The sequence below is a fragment of the Lolium rigidum genome, chromosome 7 (genome assembly GCF_022539505.1).
Source record: "Lolium rigidum isolate FL_2022 chromosome 7, APGP_CSIRO_Lrig_0.1, whole genome shotgun sequence".
Taxonomy (NCBI): Eukaryota; Viridiplantae; Streptophyta; class Magnoliopsida; order Poales; family Poaceae; genus Lolium; species Lolium rigidum.
In genome coordinates, this window is record NC_061514.1 from 130,055,102 (window position 1) to 130,076,740 (window position 21,639).

Below are 21,639 nucleotides of genomic sequence, written 5' to 3' on the forward strand. Positions count from 1 at the left end.
CCTTGGTGCCAACCGGGGGCGACCCGTCCACACTTCCTTTGGTGTGAGGCCCGGTATAAGGTCTAGCCAATCATGTTCCTCCGCTACCTCGAACACCCACCCGTTGTTGCATGCGCCGACCACGGGTCCACGTCGGTCCCATTATTCCCGTAATTTCGGGGTGGACCCCGACCACGACAACAGTGTTGGGCTCTACCATACACTCCTACGCCGGTGGCTGCAACCCATCATAGACCGCAATACCGTGGGGACTTAAGGCTTCCCCAACCTACCGCTTGTTCTTCGGACGACAAGTGTCTACGGACTGTGCCGTGGGGACTTAAGGCTTCCCCAGCCTACCGCTTGCCGCCGACAGATACAAGTGTCTATGGTAAAGCGCATCCGTTGATGAACGAGAGGTGGAAACACTTTTGACTACTCCGTCCCACTCCGGATCTTATGGTTAACACGGGTATTACGGCACAAGAATCACTGGCGACATTTGTTGTTTAATCCTAGATGGATATAAACCCGTGCAATGGAACCTCCACCATCTCAACACAATCCATGGTTCCATTGCCCACCACATAGTCATATTCATAGTTATGAAAGTAGTGGTTTTGATTTTTGTGCAATAGTGATAACCATAATACTTTGCAAGTAATTTGATAAAAATACTCAAATGACATGAGCAAGTGATGAACTTGCCTTTCTTGACTGCAAGATTATGCGAGGCAAGGTCTTCGATTACGTAATAACTCCAAATTCTGAAATAGCATCATCGTCCGGTAAGGACGATGTTTAAAAGATTGGCAAGGATGCAATAATGCATAAGAATGAGATGCAATCGCTCTAAGCGTGACCTAACCCCGATGATTTAGGATCGGTGAGTTGTAATGATTGGTTCGGGGTGTGTTGCACTTTTAGAGTGATTCTCATACAAGGTTCTTATTCAGGTGTGATTACTTGGTATTATAAACGAGTAGATAATAAAGCATAATAATCAATAGAGCACACAAAGAATGATAATTGGCATATTGTTAACAAGTAAAGAACAGTGGTTATTTTAGTACTATATGGCATGGTTAATGATTCATTATCATATACTTTAAAAGAATAACTTTTGAAGAACATGTTCTTTAATAAAGAACAAGTATGATAATTAAGTGGGTGGTTTTCTATGGTTGACTATGGCTTCATGCAGTTCTTTGGGATAGGTATTAGATGGATCCCAACAAAGTTGGATTCATCAACACCTGGGGCTTTGTAATAACCCAGAACATAGGAACAACGAAGGGTAGATTTAGAAATGGGATGTGCATTTCATCGCAAAACGGGGGAAATTTTCGCGCCTTATTGCAACTAAACCTAAGAGGGATCGAGGTTCTCTCTCATCTTGCACTTAGGGTTAGGCAATGTGAGTTAGGGAAATTTCGACATGATCTCTTTTGTATCTTGTTGATTTGGGGAATGAATTTATTTGACAAGTGTAATACATTGAACAATAAGCATTGAGTTATATAAATAATGAACTTATAATTCAAACACAACTTATAAATTCAAATGACTTTGAATTTCAAATTGAATATTAAATACAATATTTAATTCAGAATTTAAACAATACATAAATCAAAAGCTCATAAACAAAAACTTGAGCTTTATTGATCATCAACACAGAATACATAGTCTTTACAACATTCTTGATACAAGAATTTATGTACAATATTAAACAGTAATGAAAAAGGAGAATTACAAGATTTTCCTAAACTAAAACCTAGACTAAATGCTTGAAGAACATCTTCGGTCATATTCAACTTCAAAACCTGCAAAACAAATCACAAGTGCTAGCCAGGATACTAAGTGTTAGAAATTCAGTTTGGACGGTTAGCAAATAACACAAGATTCGGTTTGGACGAGTGCAAGCTGTCACAGGCACACTTGTGCTTGTCCAAAGCCAAGGACGAGCACAAGATAGGATCGAGCGGACCAAAACTGAGCAGCTGCAGTGGGCTCAAGTTTCAGCATATGAGAGCACACAGCTCAAGTGTGCTGGGCAGCAACAGCAAGGCAATGCAAGGGATTAGTCACCAAGCAAGCCAGGCTTGTGTGTCAACACAGGGATAGAAGCGGGGTTCATATAAAAGGGGCACAAACCCTAGAAATCATAACCGAGTTGACCGAGATAAAGATTCACCGGGTAAGGGTGAAGCAAGAACACGAGAGTTCATCCAGTTCTTGAGCAAGAACAGAACAAAACCACACAACCACTTAAACCACAGAAATCATGGTGACCTAGAAGATCATCCAAGCTCTGGAGGTGAAGGGCTGTGAACAAACCACAAGTCTGCATCAACACAAAATCTCATACTAGGAGCTGGAACAAGGTATACCAAGTTCCTGGAGCAGATCCAATGGATCTAATCCATAAAACATGCATGACATAGCCATGGGGTTGAGCGAGATGCTCAACGGGGTGAATCATCACTTGGTTTTCACCAAGGATCACTGCTAGTCTAAAAAGCCACCAAAATAGAAACCATCCGAGATACAAATCTTGTGCACGAAGCAAGATCTGATGCACAGATAGCACTAGTAGATGTATTGCAATAAATAGCAGCTAGTATAGACTACACAGAAAATCCTAGGCACATAACCATCAGTAAAACCCTAGATTTCATCACAGGCAGGCATATTGGCATTCATAGTTAGTATGATCCCCAAATATGCAAGCAAAGTTGAGTAGCCAACAAGATCCAACCAACCATGTGAGCAACCAGTCAGTAGCAAGGCTACTGAGGTCACATCACACTTAGCACCAATGAAGAGCAAGCCAAATAGATCACATCATTATCCAGAAATGGATTCAGGCTTTAATTGCTTGTAAAAGAATCATGAACAGCAAATTCATATACAAGCAAGTCATTTAAATCATCACTGCATAAGCAGTTCACCAGAATATAAGTAATACAAGCATGAATTTATCACAGATCCATGCTAAGCATGACAGTAGCATACTGTTAAGCAACACAATTGAATTCATAACCACTAGAGCAAGTCTAGATAGCTAAGGTGAGCAACGAGCACAAGTAAGCAACGGCACGGTGATGCTTGAGCATCGGTATCACCGGATAATTGATTCATATAGCCACGGTATTAGCCGATAAACAATCACTCTGTCCATCAATTGATCAAATGGAGCAATTATAGCAAGCCAAGTTACACGGAGAGGTTAGCCAACAAGCAAGGAATGATCCAATGGATCATTGGCTTGCATAGGAAGCTACTCGAAGCATATCACAGGCACCACTGGCACACACACAAGTGTCACAGATGCAACACAAGTACACCTAGACAAGCAAGTATGATAGCCCAGTAAGCACAAGCAAATCCTAATCAAGCATAGCATGGCATAGTTAGCTCTTGAGCAAGCACAGTAGAGCATGGCAAGTGTAGAGCATGCTAGGAGCAGCGAGAGAAGCAAGCACGGCATGAACGGCAAGCAAAGCGGCATGTGCCGCACCGGTAAATGGTAATTGGGCCATGAACTTGCAATTAACGAAGCACGAGACAATTTGCATAGGAATAGCATGGCTCGTGTGATCACGGGATCACCGGAGAGCAGCGAGAACATGAGGAGGAAGAAGAACAGTAGCTTGAGAGGCGCAGGCATGGAGAGGAGAAGGAGATGAAGAGAAGTACTTACACACGCCTGGTGGCAGAGGCTATGGCATGGCGAGGCAGTGCTCGCGTGGCCATAGCAGCTGCAAGGCCAGGGAAGGCGCCGGCTGTGGGGACCCCGGACTAGCTGTCCGAAATTCCCTGTTATGTATGCAGTTCACGATCCCATGATCAGTGCGCCATGAACACATAACCGAACTGATATCAAATTACACCATCCATTACAAAGCGGAATAAGAAAATTACAACATGGTCACATGACCAATACTTACATAATAGCCTCGAAGGGCCTAACTAAACATCGAGTAGCATCATCACTTCAGCGGCGCAGTACCCAAGTCATCTCGCCATAACCCTACGAGCAAGCGGGCGGGAAGACGTTCCTAGCTCGCATAGACGTCGTCATCTCCTTCTTCATCTGTCGAAGTCCTCCGGGTCTGGCCAAGTAAATAGCCGGGGACAAAGCCGTGAGTACATTTGAATTGTACTCGCAAACCATCAAGAAGGTGATAACAATTCTAACTAAAGAAGACAAGAGAGGAAGAATAGTTTCTCCGGTGGATAAAGCATGTGAAAGAGAATCAGTTTCTCTTGTGGATATAGCATCCCACATCACGGTTGAAGGGGACACTAAGAAAGTCCTATGACATCTCTATATCTTTGTTAAAGCGAGTTCCTCTACATGAAACACTAGGAAGGGTCACCCTCTTTTGTTTCATATTCCTCGACCATCTCCACATGGTCGGCACACCATCTTTCCCGTACCCTTCCGGTACTTCCAACACACATTTCCTTTGGAAATCATTTTCAAAACCAAAACTCGACACAACTCTGTAACGGCCATCCCAACCGTCCATGACCGCGGACGCGGCTATTCGAATAGTTTTGACTCGCAGAGTTTGCACACTTTCACCACAACTATCCGGATACCTATCGTGTGGGCATCATCCCCGCATAACGACATATGCCACGACGGATACCCGGACATAACCTTTCGCCCATTCGACTTAACACGAGGTCCTACCCTATGGAGTATGTACCTCCCCGGCACCGTGGCAGCTCACCTCCTCTAGAGCGTGGCTCCACCGCCAAGCCGGGAGACCCATAGTGTCTTCCGGACGGGTCAGCCCCGAAGGCCTCCCGTTATACTATTGTCCCAACCATGACAACCCGGACTCGGGGGTAACCGTACCCTTGTATAGTTGTGCGGTGCCTCATGCTAAGAAGAACAAACGTCAAGTTAAGCCCCGTGCCCACGTTGGAGTAGCTATGGTTGCGTCTGTTTAGTTGTTCCGGGCGAATACAAAGAACCATGTGTCGTTTTTCTCAAAAACCCAAGTCACACACACCTTCCTCTTTCCAACCATCTTTGTCAAGATCCTTTCCTTTCATAAACCATACGCTTGGGTAAGATTGCCTCACCCAAGGTTTTCATAAACATTTACAACAAGGTAAACCTTGAGGGGTTCCCAATCTAAAGTTTCATGAGTTGAACTAATACAACACTATGGCCGAGATGAGAGTCATCACGCTATTGAGGGTATGAAAAAGAGGTATTGGAGTGGATCATACTTGCTTGAGCTAAGCATGTATTATGACAACACAAGAGGAAATATACTTTCAGATTTGTGGTGCTATCTAACCCAATCAATAGATAGATAGGGATGATAATTGACCAACACTAACACCATTAAGGGAAAACAGGCATACTCATCACAATTTGAGAATACACCAAAAACATGGTTTTGATACATCTACACTGGAAGGGGGTGTAGTATGAATCTTGTCCCGAGGTGGAACATATTCAAGCTAAATATAGAAAGCAAGTTGGATAGCAATGGCCATGATACCATACACCCAACCAATTACCAAGACCTTGACAAGATAAAACTACTAGAGGTACCATGCTTGCATCCAAACATAGATGACAACAATATGGAGATCATCACACATAGAACCAAGATGCTATTGATAGCACAAGATGTCATCCAAAGAGACATCATAACAGAGATCAAAAGATGGCTTGCCTTGGCTTATTTGTCCCTGGACTTCTTCAACTTCATCAATATAAGAATCCCGTCAATATAAATAAAATCCTTGTCCGAACCACTTCTTCTTCTTCTCCGGAATCGTTCGCATCTATCGTCGGAAAATATAAAAGGAACACAATCAATCACATTGCACCAATCATAACAAGCATGCAACATTCAACAATCAACAAGCAATAGCTAACCACCTTACTACGGGCTAACATACAAAGAACTTATAGATACTACAAAGCAACTAAAAGAGAACCCATTTTATTTACCTAGTAAAGGTATGAGAGTATCATAACTTAGCAATTGCCTCTCTCGGTATCACCATGGCACAACTAAGTATCCCCTGGTAGATAACATCATAAAGAGGACAAGTGCATTAGTTGGGCATTACAAACATTCATATTATTTTTTTGAAACATTTTTGGAAAAGCGAGAAATCATTCTCTCTATTTTGTAAAGCTTACACAACACTACACAAGAATAGGAAGTAAATGATATGCCACACCATTTGAAGACTTAAGCCAAACAATAGAACTAAGGTTAAGTTGCAGAGGTTTTGTTTTGCAAGAATAAAACATTGGTTGACCAATTTTTAAATAAAAGAGTGGGCAAAGGTTTAAAAATAAACCAAAGAGTTTTGGTTCAACAATTCATGTCACACATACACATTAGTAACAATAAGAAATATGCATGAACAGAGACTAACACTATTTTTCCTAGATGGCCAGTACTAATACAAGACTAACCCAATTGGATTCACTCAAAAATATTAAACCTACAATTTTAGAAATTTCTTTGAATCTGACTGTACAGAAAACAAGATCTGTAAGCCATAAATCGTAGAAAAATCCTAAAAATATGAGGCCACTGGCATTTGAAAGATATTTAAACAGAGATTCACACACAATTGGATTTGGGTTCAAATTATTTCTGAAACTCTCACAAATGGATTTACAAGTTTACTGCATGTTTTCACCATTTGCTTTAACTATGGAGTTGCAGAACAGATAAAGATTTGAAACTTGTTTGAGATGATTAAGAAAACATTCAGTAATCCTACAGAAGTGGAATCACTCAATTAGGTTCAAAAATGGATTTTTGATGAATTAAAAGCTAACAGCCATGTCTGCAGAACATATAGAACAAGTTTAATTCATCAAAAATCATACACAAATCATAAAAATATGAGGTCTGCTGCATCTGAAAGGTATTGAATAGGTGGTTCTTACGCAGTTGGTTTCATTCAAAAATTCGTCTCCAAGCTCCTGGTTTAATTCGACAAAGTCAGATCTGACCAGATCTTGATCTGTGAACCATTTCAGTTTCAGGAGATCAATCGAAGTGAAACCACCGCCAAAATAAAGGTATTGGAGAGGGCTTTCACCCACAGTTTAGTTTGCTCAAAAAGGTTTTGTAAAACGGGAGAAATATAACAAACAGTGATTCTGCATGTTTGAAGAACTCTATTTACCATGCAAAATCCGTAAAGAATTTGAGGATGAGACCAACGCCAAGTTGTAGATCTTTTCAATACCTATCTTCAGAACTTTGAACCACTCGATTTGGATCTGCACACGAGATTTGGCGGATTTTACAAGATCGTACCAGAATCTGAAACAGCAAGATAGCAGAAATTACAGCAAGTTTTTGGACGAACTTTGCTCAAGAACTTCAGATCTGAGGATTGCTCAAGCTTCTCCATGCTTGGACCAACATGCACCTGCATCAAGATCCAATCTTGTGAGAGGAGAAAGGAGAAATAGGGCTGGATTCATCAAAGATTAGGGGAGAAGAGAGTGAGAGGGAAGCTCTCATGGTGAGGGGAAGCTTGGGAGAGAAGGAGAGCTGCGGTTTGGTGTGCTCTCATGGCCATGGCCGGCCATGGAGCCTTGGTGGAGGTTCAGCTCGTGGGGAAGAGGTAGGGGAAGGGTGTGAGAGAGTGGAGGAAGGAGTGGAGTGTCCAAAAATGAGAAGCAAAAGATGGGGAGGTGGCCGGCCAAGCCCCTTTTATAGAGGGAGAGGGGTGGCTGCCTCCTCTTTGATTGGTGGAGATGGGTGGCTGGCTTGGGGAAGGGAAAATTGACCCAAGCTGAAATTATTAGTGGCATTGGGAAGAGACAAAGAAAAGAGAGGTTTTCCCAAGGTGGAGTAATTGTGTGTGAGAGAGAGAGAGATGGAGAGGTATGATGCACATGTGTGCCGTGGCATGGCATAGCCGGCTCCTTCATGTGCCACTCCAAAATGAATCATAAAAAGGGAGCTTCCAACATACAAGTTGATCATAGTGGAGCCACATTATTTTATGCCAAGATGGTGGCTTAGATAATGTGTATGAAAATATAAAAGAGATAGAGATGGAAGGAGAGGGTGATGGTGATATGCACCATGATGGTATTTGTGACTTGAAGGTTTTCGTGCCAAGGAGATGATGGAGATGGTGGTGTACAAGGTTTCAAGTGTAGGCCATTTGTGAGATAGCCGCCACAATATTTGAGATTTGAAGTATGCAAAAACAAGATGAGAAACATGGCACTCAAGTGCTTATGCAAGACACACGGCACCACTTGTGTCATGCAAAGGAAATGGATTCCTTCAAGTGATAAAGAGTCCAAGGTTTTTAGAGAGATAGTGAATGATGTAATCATATACTCACAAGGATGAATATATTGACATAAGTCATCAATTTATGAGATCAAGGTGGTGATGGAAAAGAATAGAGGATTGAGATGGGCATGATAAAATATAAGTTGCTCTTCAAATAAGAGGTCAATTGGGATTGATTTGGAAGTATCAGATGATCATCCATTTGATCAAGAATTGGAGGATGGAGGGGATACAATGTGGTGGATCAGAGATGTGCATAAGATGTGCAAGTTTTGCCATTTGAAAAAGAACTCATTTGAAAAGTATTTGAAACACCTCAATTGTCTAGGGACAATTGGGAATGAACTCAAGTGGAATGGAACATTGAAAATGTTCAGATAAAACTAGTTGGAACATAGGGGTTCAAAATATTCTACTTACTTTCTCAAGTAAAGTAGACTTTTTCTCCCAAGTAAAAATAAGCAAGAGGGAAAACAAGAAATGGTATAAGTTCCATAAACAAGCCTTTTGTTAAGAAGAAAACAAAATAGAAAGTAATGTTTTAGAAATCAGTACTTGGTAGGAATGGGATGAAAAACAAAACCCATTTCAGTTCCTTGTTTTCCTTGAAGAAATATTTTGAAAAGATTTAATAAAACTAGAAGTAGTTTTGTGATCAAAACTTGAGAAGGAAAAACAATAGGGTTTTTGAGAAAGAAAACTTAATTTAGGGAGAAGTGTTCTCAAGGGTAGATGGTGGCTACAAAATGTACCCATCATTCCCACTCTTGGTTTTGTGAAGATTAAACTTGAATAAAAACAAGAGGTAAATTGAAGGAAGTGTTCTAGTGTTGAATCATTGAATAGGGTACAAGATCAAGTTGAATATATGAGCTGCAAGGATTGACTGAGACGTGCAAGTCGTGGAGGTTGAAGAGTGTGTTGCATAGATGGGATCAATGCATTGAGGCTACCAAAACAGTTGTGGTTGCTTAGAGATCAACTGCCTAAATCTGGACATTCAAAGCACTGTCAACACGAGATGGTCGACATGGCCTCAAAACCAACAAGGATGAGTGGGTGTAAGAGAAGGATGCAAGCTTGGAATCAAGGATGATTTGAGCTAGCTTAAACACAAAGAGGAATTTTTAAGTAGGCATACTCATGTTGCCATGAGTAGAAAAGTTTGATGTGGAGAAAAAAGGAAAACAACTTTTCCTAAGTCACATAGGTATTTTATTAGGTGAGTTGCTTGGTTAACCACCAGAGAGGTGTTGTTCTTAGAAGTAGCTCAGGACATAACTCAACAAGAAAAACAAGAAAATACATCTACCAACACACCAAAGCAATGCATCAAAACAAACAGATCAAGGCAATTCATCTATCTAGTCTTAAGAAGAAGTTTTTGTTCCCCCGATTTTTGAAATAAGGGCAACTAAACAAGGTTGCAAAAGTTGGGGTGTTACAGATCTTCCACCCTTAAAATAATCTCGTCCCGAGATTACTGAGCGCAGAACTAGAGGGGTTGTAATGCTTAACGAAAGTTAGACTCCATCCTTCTGTAGATGCACCATTGTAGAGAAGGTCGTTGCTTCATCTTCTAGCAGACATGATGGATTCCTACCGATGGCGAGCTTCATGAGAAGGTTGACTTCTCCATGCAGATGTTAGACCTGTATCTTCTTAACAACCCTAGTGGAGCTCACGACTCAGAAAATTTAGTGCACTCCAATGGTGCCTTAGCGGGGTTGAAAACTTTTACAGTTAGCTTAAATTTAGTGGAAGACGCCCTTAAGATTGTTCAGTGGGATGGGGCGTTAAAAATTGTAAGCATCGGCCACGGGTCTTGTCGGGCGCTCCTTGGAGAAGCCATTGATCTCCCGTCTTGAGTTGAAACATCTTCAGAGGGCGTTGTGTAGTCCACGTCTTCAAGAGGGGTTAGTGCAAGCTCACGTCTCCAACGTTGTTTTAGAAAGATTTAAAATTTGAGGGTTAGCTCCAACTTTTAGTGGAAGACGAAGTCTTCTACCCTTAAGATTTTTCATCGTGTTTTTGGAAAAACTCAGAGCTTCTTCCTTGTAGTTCTGTCTGGGGCTTCTGAAGAAGGTGTCGATCTCCCGTATTCAGTTGAAGAATCTTCGGGGGCAACGTGCAGACCACCACTTCAAGAGGCACTCACGGTGTTAACTAAACCATAGGGGATGTGATGTGAGTTAGTAAGTTGATGAAACTCCTGGTTGGTACCCATATGAAGCAGCAACAGGGGTCATCGAAGAAAATCATTAGTTGGCGGGTCGGTGCTGACTTATACCAGTTGGTGAGCGGGTAAGTTGCACCTAGTCTTGAGTTCTTGAGGTATCTTCAGGAGCTTCACTTGAGGAGGACCAGATGAACCATGTGATGTACCTTAGCTTTGACTTTGTTGTTTTTCCCCAGCTTGTTAGATGGTGTGTTAGAGGGTGGTTTTCAAGAAGATATCCCCGAGGTTAGCGCAATTATATACCAAGGTTAGACCAAGTTAGTAAGTCTTCTGGTAGAGGTGCAGTCACTCTTGAAGGTAGGGGCTTCTGCTTTCTTGATGAAGTGGAGATGCTTCAGATGACCTTGAAAGTAGTCGGCGTAGATAGGGGTCTGAGTTAGTTTCCCTGACAGTTGAAAAACAACTGCTAACGGGTGTAGAGTTAGAGTCTTTCGTTAATCTACCCAACTAACTAGCAGTTAGCAATACATCGGTGAGGCAAACTTTAATCCTATCATAGCATGTGACACCCATACAATCATAACCAGAGACAAAATACTACTAACAGAGGTTACTGGTATTTTTCCTAGATGCACAGTAACAAAACAAGATCAACACAATTGGAATCATTCAAAAATATTTATTTTTAAATTTTTGAGACTCAAAATACTAACCAGAAACAGTGATCAAGTTTTATTTATTAAAAATCGCACAAAAATCCTAAAAATACAAGGTCAGTGGCATCTGAAAGATAATTTCGTACTGGTTCTAGTGCAATTAGTATCACATTAATCGGAGCTACCAAACTATTTTTATTAGCAAAACAGTACACTGGCAGATTTCCATTTTTAATTTCTGTATTACAAATTTCAAACAATTAAAAAGGGCAGGAACGTCTAAATAGCAAGACGTACATGCACACAACAAACATATACAAACACTCAAGGCAGCACACTAGGGAACTACAAGCAATCATCAAACCAGACATGGTACTCTAAGTACCCAGAAAGTCCTAATGCGCGGGGGTAGCTCAATCAATTTGGCGATTGAGTTTGTCCTATCCATCCTATAGGTTTGGGGGCTGGTCACATATGTTGATGTCTTCACATTGTCGGCATCAGCTTCAACTTGGATTCTTGTCGCAGTTGGTGGTGAAGGGGCCGGGCGTTGAGTCGTTGATGTCCGGGCGGAGGAGAAAACTGTGTAGAACTTCTAGTCTCGACATCCCGGAACATGAGGTCTTCGAAGAGGTAGCTGTTGAGGTGCTCCCGAAGTCGACAACTTCTTGTAGCTGGCCTAAAAATTACTAGCCAAGAACTGAGGACTTGATCCTTGACGAATGCAAAAGTGCTAGTCCATAGAGGAACAAGGTCAGCTCCTCGACATACTTTGGTGACAACCAAAGAAAATTTTCTTTTTATCCCTCCACATACGGTTATGTCGGCAACCAATCTTCAATAGTTGTCGTTGGAGATATGTGAGACTTCATAAAAGGTTGATCCATCTTCGACTTCGAGTCTCCGGTCTGAGTTGGGGACATCGTCCAACATGTAGGTTTGAAGTGGTTGAGACAGTAGAGCAAGAATTTAAAAGCCTTTTTATAAAGCGGAGAGATAAGAATTTAGAAGCTTTGAATAAATAACCGGAACAGAAGCTATACTTCCGACTAAAGAAGAATTTGTTTCGTAAATAGTTTTTCCCAAGTACTTGTTTCCTAACTAACGTCCATGCTAACTAAGGTCTCCTACAGTCAGGATAGCTCTGATACCAGCTCTGTGGGGACCCCGGACTAGCTGTCCGAAATTCCCTGTTATGTATGCAGTTCACGATCCCATGATCAGTGCGCCGTGAACACATAACCGAACTGATATCAAATTACACCATCCATTACAAAGCGGAATAATAAAATTACAACATGGTCACATGACCAATACTTACATAATAGCCTCGAAGGGCCTAACTAAACATGAGAGTAGCATCATCACTTCGAGCGCGAGTACCCAAGTCATCCGCCATAACCCTACGAGCAAGCGGTCGGGAAGACGTTCCTAGCTCGCATAGACGTCGTCATCTCCTTCTTCATCCGTCGAAGTCCTCCAGGTCCGGCCAAGTAAATAGCCGGGGACAAAGCCGTGAGTACATTTGAATTGTACTCGCAAACCATCAAGAAGGTGATAACAATTCTAACTAAAGAAGACAAGAGAGGAAGAATAGTTTCTCCGGTGGATAAAGCATGTGAAAGAGAATCAGTTTCTCTTGTGGATATAGCATCCCACATCACGGTTGAAGGGGACACTAAGAAAGTCCTATGACATCTCTATATCTTTGTTAAAGCAGAGTTCCTCTACATGAAACACTAGGAAGGGTCACCCTCTTTTGTTTCATATTCCTCGACCATCTCCACATGGTCGGCACACCATCTTTCCCGTACCCTTCCGGTACTTCCAACACACATTTCCTTCGGAAATCATTTTCAAAACCAAAACTCGACACAACTCTGTAACGGCCATCCCAACCGTCCATGACCGCGGACGCGGCTATTCGAATAGTTTTGACTCTGCAGAGTTTGCACACTTTCACCACAACTATCCGGATACCTATCGTGTGGGCATCATCCCCGCATAACGACATATGCCACGACGGATACCCGGACATAACCTTTCGCCCATTCGACTTAACACGAGGTCCTACCCTATGGAGTATGTACCTCCCCGGCACCGTGGCAGCTCACCTCCTCTAGAGCGTGGCTCCACCGCCAAGCCAGGAGACCCATAGTGTCTTCCGGACGGGTCAGCCCCGAAGGCCTCCCGTTATACTATTGTCCCAACCATGACAACCCGGACTCGGGGGTAACCGTACCCTTGTATAGTTGTGCGGTGCCTCATGCTAAGAAGAACAAACGTCAAGTTAAGCCCCGTGCCCACGTTGGAGTAGCTATGGTTGCGCTGTTTAGTTGTTCCGGGCGAATACAAAGAACCATGTGTCGTTTTTCTCAAAAACCCAAGTCACACACACCTTCCTCTTTCCAACCATCTTTGTCAAGATCCTTTCCTTTCATAAACCATACGCTTGGGTAAGATTGCCTCACCCAAGGTTTTCATAAACATTTACAACAAGGTAAACCTTGAGGGGTTCCCAATCTAAAGTTTCATGAGTTGAACTAATACAACACTATGGCCGAGATGAGAGTCATCACGCTATTGAGGGTATGAAAAAGAGGTATTGGAGTGGATCATACTTGCTTGAGCTAAGCATGTATTATGACAACACAAGAGGAAATATACTTTCAGATTTGTGGTGCTATCTAACCCAATCAATAGATAGATAGGGATGATAATTGACCAACACTAACACCATTAAGGGAAAACGAGGCATACTCATCACAATTTGAGAATACACCAAAAACATGGTATTGATACATCTACACTAGAAGGGGGTGTAGTATGAATCTTGTCCCGAGGTGGAACATATTCAAGCTAAATATAGAAAGCAAGTTGGATAGCAATGGCCATGATACCATACACCCAACCAATTACCAAGACCTTGACAAGATAAAACTACTAGAGGTACCATGCTTGCATCCAAACATAGATGACAACAATATGGAGATCATCACACATAGAACCAAGATGCTATTGATAGCACAAGATGTCATCCAAAGAGACATCATAACAGAGATCAAAAGATGGCTTGCCTTGGCTTATTTGTCCCTGGACTTCTTCAACTTCATCAATATAAGAATCCCGTCAATATAAATAAAATCCTTGTCCGAACCACTTCTTCTTCTTCTCCGGAATCGTTCGCATCTATCGTCGGAAAATATAAAAGGAACACAATCAATCACATTGCACCAATCATAACAAGCATGCAACATTCAACAATCAACAAGCAATAGCTAACCACCTTACTACGGGCTAACATACAAAGAACTTATAGATACTACAAAGCAACTAAAAGAGAACCCATTTTATTTACCTAGTAAAGGTATGAGAGTATCATAACTTAGTAATTGCCTCTCTCGGTATCACCATGGCACAACTAAGTATCCCCTGGTAGATAACATCATAAAGAGGACAAGTGCATTAGTTGGGCATTACAAACATTCATATTATTTTTTTGAAACATTTTTGGAAAAGCGAGAAATCATTCTCTCTATTTTGTAAAGCTTACACAACACTACACAAGAATAGGAAGTAAATGATATGCCACACCATTTGAAGACTTAAGCCAAACAATAGAACTAAGGTTAAGTTGCAGAGGTTTTGTTTTGCAAGAATAAAACATTGGTTGACCAATTTTTAAATAAAAGAGTGGGCAAAGGTTTAAAAATAAACCAAAGAGTTTTGGTTCAACAATTCATGTCACACATACACATTAGTAACAATAAGAAATATGCATGAACAGAGACTAACACTATTTTTCCTAGATGGCCAGTACTAATACAAGACTAACCCAATTGGATTCACTCAAAAATATTAAACCTACAATTTTAGAAATTTCTTTAAATCTGATCTGTACAGAAAACAAGATCTGTAAGCCATAAATCGTAGAAAAATCCTAAAAATATGAGGCCACTGGCATTTGAAAGATATTTAAACAGAGATTCACACACAATTGGATTTGGGTTCAAATTATTTCTGAAACTCTCACAAATGGATTTACAAGTTTACTGCATGTTTTCACCATTTGCTTTAACTATGGAGTTGCAGAACGGATAAAGATTTGAAACTTGTTTGAGATGATTAAGAAAACATTCAAGTAATCCTACGAAGTGGAATCACTCAATTAGGTTCAAAAATGGATTTTTGATGAATTAAAAGCTAACAGCCATGTCTGCAGAACATACAGAACAAGTTTAATTCATCAAAAATCATACACAAATCATAAAAATATGAGGTCTGCTGCATCTGAAAGGTCTCCAAGCTCCTGGTTTAATTCGACAAAGTCAGATCTGACCAGATCTTGATCTGTGAACCATTTCAGTTTCAGGAGATCAATCGAAGTGAAACCACCGCCAAAATAAAGGTATTGGAGAGGGCTTTCACCCACAGTTTAGTTTGCTCAAAAAGGTTTTGTAAAATGGGAGAAATCTAACAAACAGTGATTCTGCATGTTTGAAGAACTCTATTTACCATGCAAAATCCGTAAAGAATTTGAGGATGAGACCAACGCCAAGTTGTAGATCTTTTCAATACCTATCTTCAGAACTTTGAACCACTCGATTTGGATCTGCACACGAGATTTGGCGGATTTTACAAGATCGTACCAGAATCTGAAACAGCAAGATAGCAGAAATTACAGCAAGTTTTTGGACGAACTTTGCTCAAGAACTTCAGATCCGAGGATTGCTCAAGCTTCTCCATGCTTGGACCAACATGCACCTGCATCAAGATCCAATCTTGTGAGAGGAGAAAGGAGAAATAGGGCTGGATTCATCAAAGATTAGGGGAGAAGAGAGTGAGAGGGAAGCTCTCATGGTGAGGGGAAGCTTGGGAGAGAAGGAGAGCTGCGGTTTGGTGTGCTCTCATGGCCATGGCCGGCCATGGAGCCTTGGTGGAGGTTCAGCTCGTGGGGAAGAGGTAGGGGAAGGGTGTGAGAGAGTGGAGGAAGGAGTGGAGTGTCCAAAAATGAGAAGCAAAAGATGGGGAGGTGGCCGGCCAAGCCCCTTTTATAGAGGGAGAGGGGTGGCTGCCTCCTCTTTGATTGGTGGAGATGGGTGGCTGGCTTGGGGAAGGGAAAATTGACCCAAGCTGAAATTATTAGTGGCATTGGGAAGAGACAAAGAAAAGAGAGGTTTTCCCAAGGTGGAGTAATTGTGTGAGAGAGAGAGAGATGGAGAGGTATGATGCACATGTGTGCCGTGGCATGGCATAGCCGGCTCCTTCATGTGCCACTCCAAAATGAATCATAAAAAGGGAGCTTCCAACATACAAGTTGATCATAGTGGAGCCACATTATTTTATGCCAAGATGGTGGCTTAGATAATGTGTATGAAAATATAAAAGAGATAGAGATGGAAGGAGAGGGTGATGGTGATATGCACCATGATGGTATTTGTGACTTGAAGGTTTTCGTGCCAAGGAGATGATGGAGATGGTGGTGTACAAGGTTTCAAGTGTAGGCCATTTGTGAGATAGCCGCCACAATATTTGAGATTTGAAGTATGCAAAAACAAGATGAGAAACATGGCACTCAAGTGCTTATGCAAGACACACGGCACCACTTGTGTCATGCAAAGGAAATGGATTCCTTCAAGTGATAAAGAGTCCAAGGTTTTTAGAGAGATAGTGAATGATGTAATCATATACTCACAAGGATGAATATATTGACATAAGTCATCAATTTATGAGATCAAGGTGGTGATGGAAAAGAATAGAGGATTGAGATGGGCATGATAAAATATAAGTTGCTCTTCAAATAAGAGGTCAATTGGGATTGATTTGGAAGTATCAGATGATCATCCATTTGATCAAGAATTGGAGGATGGAGGGGATACAATGTGGTGGATCAGAGATGTGCATAAGATGTGCAAGTTTTGCCATTTGAAAAAGAACTCATTTGAAAAGTATTTGAAACACCTCAATTGTCTAGGGACAATTGGGAATGAACTCAAGTGGAATGGAACATTGAAAATGTTCAGATAAAACTAGTTGGAACATAGGGGTTCAAAATATTCTACTTACTTTCTCAAGTAAAGTAGACTTTTTCTCCCAAGTAAAAATAAGCAAGAGGGAAAACAAGAAATGGTATAAGTTCCATAAACAAGCCTTTTGTTAAGAAGAAAACAAAATAGAAAGTAATGTTTTAGAAATCAGTACTTGGTAGGAATGGGATGAAAAACAAAACCCATTTCAGTTCCTTGTTTTCCTTGAAGAAATATTTTGAAAAGATTTAATAAAACTAGAAGTAGTTTTGTGATCAAAACTTGAGAAGGAAAAACAATAGGGTTTTTGAGAAAGAAAACTTAATTTAGGGAGAAGTGTTCTCAAGGGTAGATGGTGGCTACAAAATGTACCCATCATTCCCACTCTTGGTTTTGTGAAGATTAAACTTGAATAAAAACAAGAGGTAAATTGAAGGAAGTGTTCTAGTGTTGAATCATTGAATAGGGTACAAGATCAAGTTGAATATATGAGCTGCAAGGATTGACTGAGACGTGCAAGTCGTGGAGGTTGAAGAGTGTGTTGCATAGATGGGATCAATGCATTGAGGCTACCAAAACAGTTGTGGTTGCTTAGAGATCAACTGCCTAAATCTGGACATTCAAAGCCTGTCAACACAGATGGTCGACATGGCCTCAAAACCAACAAGGATGAGTGGGTGTAAGAGAAGGATGCAAGCTTGGAATCAAGGATGATTTGAGCTAGCTTAAACACAAAGAGGAATTTTTAAGTAGGCATACTCATGTTGCCATGAGTAGAAAAGTTTGATGTGGAGAAAAAAGGAAAACAACTTTTCCTAAGTCACATAGGTATTTTATTAGGTGAGTTGCTTGTTTAACCACCAGAGAGGTGTTGTTCTTAGAAGTAGCTCAGGACATAACTCAACAAGCAAAACAAGAAAATACATCTACCAACACACCAAAGCAATGCATCAAAACAAACAGATCAAGGCAATTCATCTATCTAGTCTTAAGAAGAAGTTTTTGTTCCCCCTGATTTTTGAAATAAGGGCAACTAAACAAGGTTGCAAAAGTTGGGGTGTTACACCGGCGTTAAGCCGACGAACACCACCACAGCATCACGGCACGGAGACGACGGCACGGGTACTGCGAGCAGCACCTGCGCCAGGTCGGTCTCGGAGGCGCGCACGTCGACGGCGAGGACGAGGTTCGTCGGAGACCACCAGATCGCCCAAGGCGATTCTCCACAAGATCCAGATGGAGGCAATTCGCCAGGAGAGGGCGAGAAGGGAAAAACTGCGCGGACAGATCAATAGATCTGCTTGCGGCGGTTCAAGATCGGTAGGTGGCTACGGCGGAGGAGCACGGCAACGGCCGGAGCAAGGCGGCGGCCATGGCGGCGACGCCATCGCCACGAGAGTCGCAGGAGCCTAGGGTTAGGGACGAAGAGAATGAGAGGGCCGAGTGAGTGAGTGGGTGGGCCGTTCGGCGCCACCAAGCCACTATGGGGCAAGCCGTAATGGGCTGTCCCATGGGCTTTGAGTGTTGGGCTGGGCCCAATAGGGGCCAGGGGCATTTTTGTCTTTTAACAATTATTAAAAAGGCCCAAAACTTTACCAAATTTTAATAAATCAAATACAACTCTAAAAATCCATTAAAAATTGGATTAATGAATGAAAAATAAATCTTAACAAAAATAAAATATGAAATGGAATTTATGAAACAAATTCAAAATTATGAATTTTAAGAATTTAAATAATAACTTGGAATTTTAAATTATTATTTCCTTGTATTTAAAAATTCAAGGAAAAATCTCAAATAAGTTCAAATACTTATTTTCAAACATTTCAAAATGAAATTCCAATATTCCAAGTCATTTCTTTTGCAAAAGGGTATTTTCCCAGAAAAATACTATATTCCTTTTTATTCCAAAGACTATAAAGGTAACTTTATAATTTCAATTATTTTTGGAATAATTAAGGGAAATACCAAGTAAATAGTTTTGCTTTGAATTGTTGCACTTTGTGTGAATTAAAAATGGTTTATACTTTTAAATCAATTGTAAATTACTGTCAAAGGCATAAATCTTAAAAGCAACCCTAAATTGCTATAACTCAGCGGGATAAAGGGATTCAACATAAAATAATACATCCATGATTGCATTATTTGGATTTTATAACATTGTCCTTACCGGACAATGATGCTTCTTACAGAACCCGAGGTCCAGGTTCCATCAACTGCATTGAACTGCACTATCTCGCAGTCCACAGGCAAGTTCACCCTTGCTCATGTCAACTTGAGTATTTTATATTATTTTAATGCAAATCTATATACTTATCATTCCTGCATCGCAAATGAAATGTTACTTTACAACTATGAATATGACTATGTGGCTGGCAATGGAACCATGGTATGTGTTGATATGGTGGAGGTTCCATTGCAATGGGTTATATCACCCTAGGATTAAATTACCAATGCCGTCCAGTGATTCTAGCGCCGTACAAATCGCGTTGACCATGAGATCTATAATGGCTCTAGGGAAGCCAGCCGTATCTTTTCCCTTCTGCACGCCAACGGATTGGTAGAGCCGGCGGGGTGCTGGAGGCACTGCCGTAGGTTGGGATAGCCTTTTAAATCCCCATCCATTAGTGATGATGGCTCTACGATCTATGAAGGATTGTCCAAAGTACACCATGAGTAAAGCCGTATTATCGGGGAAGTCTACCGGAGGTGTGCGGGTGGACAAAAGGGTGGGTTTGCGGTCGCGGAGAAGGCGGTGTGGGCTTGGATCTTTATACCTGGCCTCACACCAAAGGAAGTGTGAACGGGGGCAAGTCCTCGCGGATGGCAAAAAGGGTGAGATCTCTTGTGGGAAAAGTAACGCACCTCTGCAGAGTGTATCAAATTGTGGTCGTCACTCCTTGTTCGGGAAGGGAACTGCGAACGCGGCAGAAAGGAACTCCATGAAGTTCTAGTCAACTCCGTGAAGACTGACGGGCATAGTTTTCATAATAAAAGCAACCTTTTGAAGAAATGATTGCGAGACATGCATTGACCGGCGATTTCCTGATCAATGGTCGTAGCTAGTGCATCAAACACCTTTTGATTCTTTTAGAACTTGCTGAGTACCTCTGTACTCACTTTCTTCCGACACCCTTGCTAGACTGTGATCCGGAAGTGAAGGCCATCAACGATGGAGCACCAGAGGGAAGCTACGAGCTGGTCTACGAAGAACCTGATCTTACCGGCGGAGTGGAAGGCGTAGACTATGGGATAGTCTACGGACCAGACGACACGGAGGTGGAGGAGTAGTGACATACCCTAGCATCATAGAGCCGAGCAACGTAGAACTTACCTAAATAAGTTGTTGAGCTCTCTTTTATATTGTTATGAGTTGTAATCGTACTTAAGTAGTATCTTAGGGTGTTCTCATAGGACCTGTGAGAATACCAACTTGTTAAGACAATGTTTGTAATAAAGTATGGAGTGTTATGACCTGCAATGTTTCGTTGTACCACTCGAGGGATATGGCAAATTGTGAAGAAGTCCCTTCACAAAGATCATATCAACGACTTGTATACTACAACATGCGATGGTATGTCAGGTCACCGCAGCTGGTATCAGAGCAAATGTTGCGACCTTAGGTTGGAAAGACCTAGTATAGGGAAGAAACCTGTAGGAGTCTAGTCAAAATAATAAAGGATTCTCTAGAAGTATGGTGGTTATTCACTTGAGAATAGCAAAACCATATATTTTAGTGCGATAATTCTTTATTATAGCTATTATGATACATTATCATTACTAATATTCTGCTTTTGCATACAGCCATAATGGCAAACACTTTTCCTAAGAGGACTTTGAGGAAGGTTGAGGGTTGGCTTGGTGATTATGATGGACCAATAACGACTGTCCCGTGTGGGATGCCGAAGGAACTTCATTGCGATCCACGGATACCAGTTATCAAGTATACCTACTATGATGGGGAAATCCTAGCCAAGTGCAGAGTATCGGTCCAACTACCGGAAAAACTGCTGATGAGTCGTATAATGCCATACGGAGAAGCCAAAACTATCACCACAGCCTACCATATGGGCCTATTCAAGGCAATCCTTGAGATAAGGCAGCACAAGTCGGTAGGAATCTGCTATGTTCAGAGTTTTCTCATATACCTCATGCCGAGGAAGATGAGGATCCCACTCGAATCATTTGGTGTTAGCACACGAAGTCCTGAAGCTGCAAGACACAGCACATGGATAGCTGTAAGTCTTTATTGACCACGATGTATCTTTTACACATGAAGATGAGAGGTGAGATTGACCACATGCTAGCTGAGTTCACGGACCCTGATAAAGTCCAAACTCGGATGCGAGATTTAAGGGCACAACCACAACATACTACACCTTTCTTTAACCCAGACAGCGAGGTAGATTTGAGTGACCAGTGGTCCAAGAGAAATCCACTTACAAGAGATCCACTTACACCTAACTTTGTTCCGCACT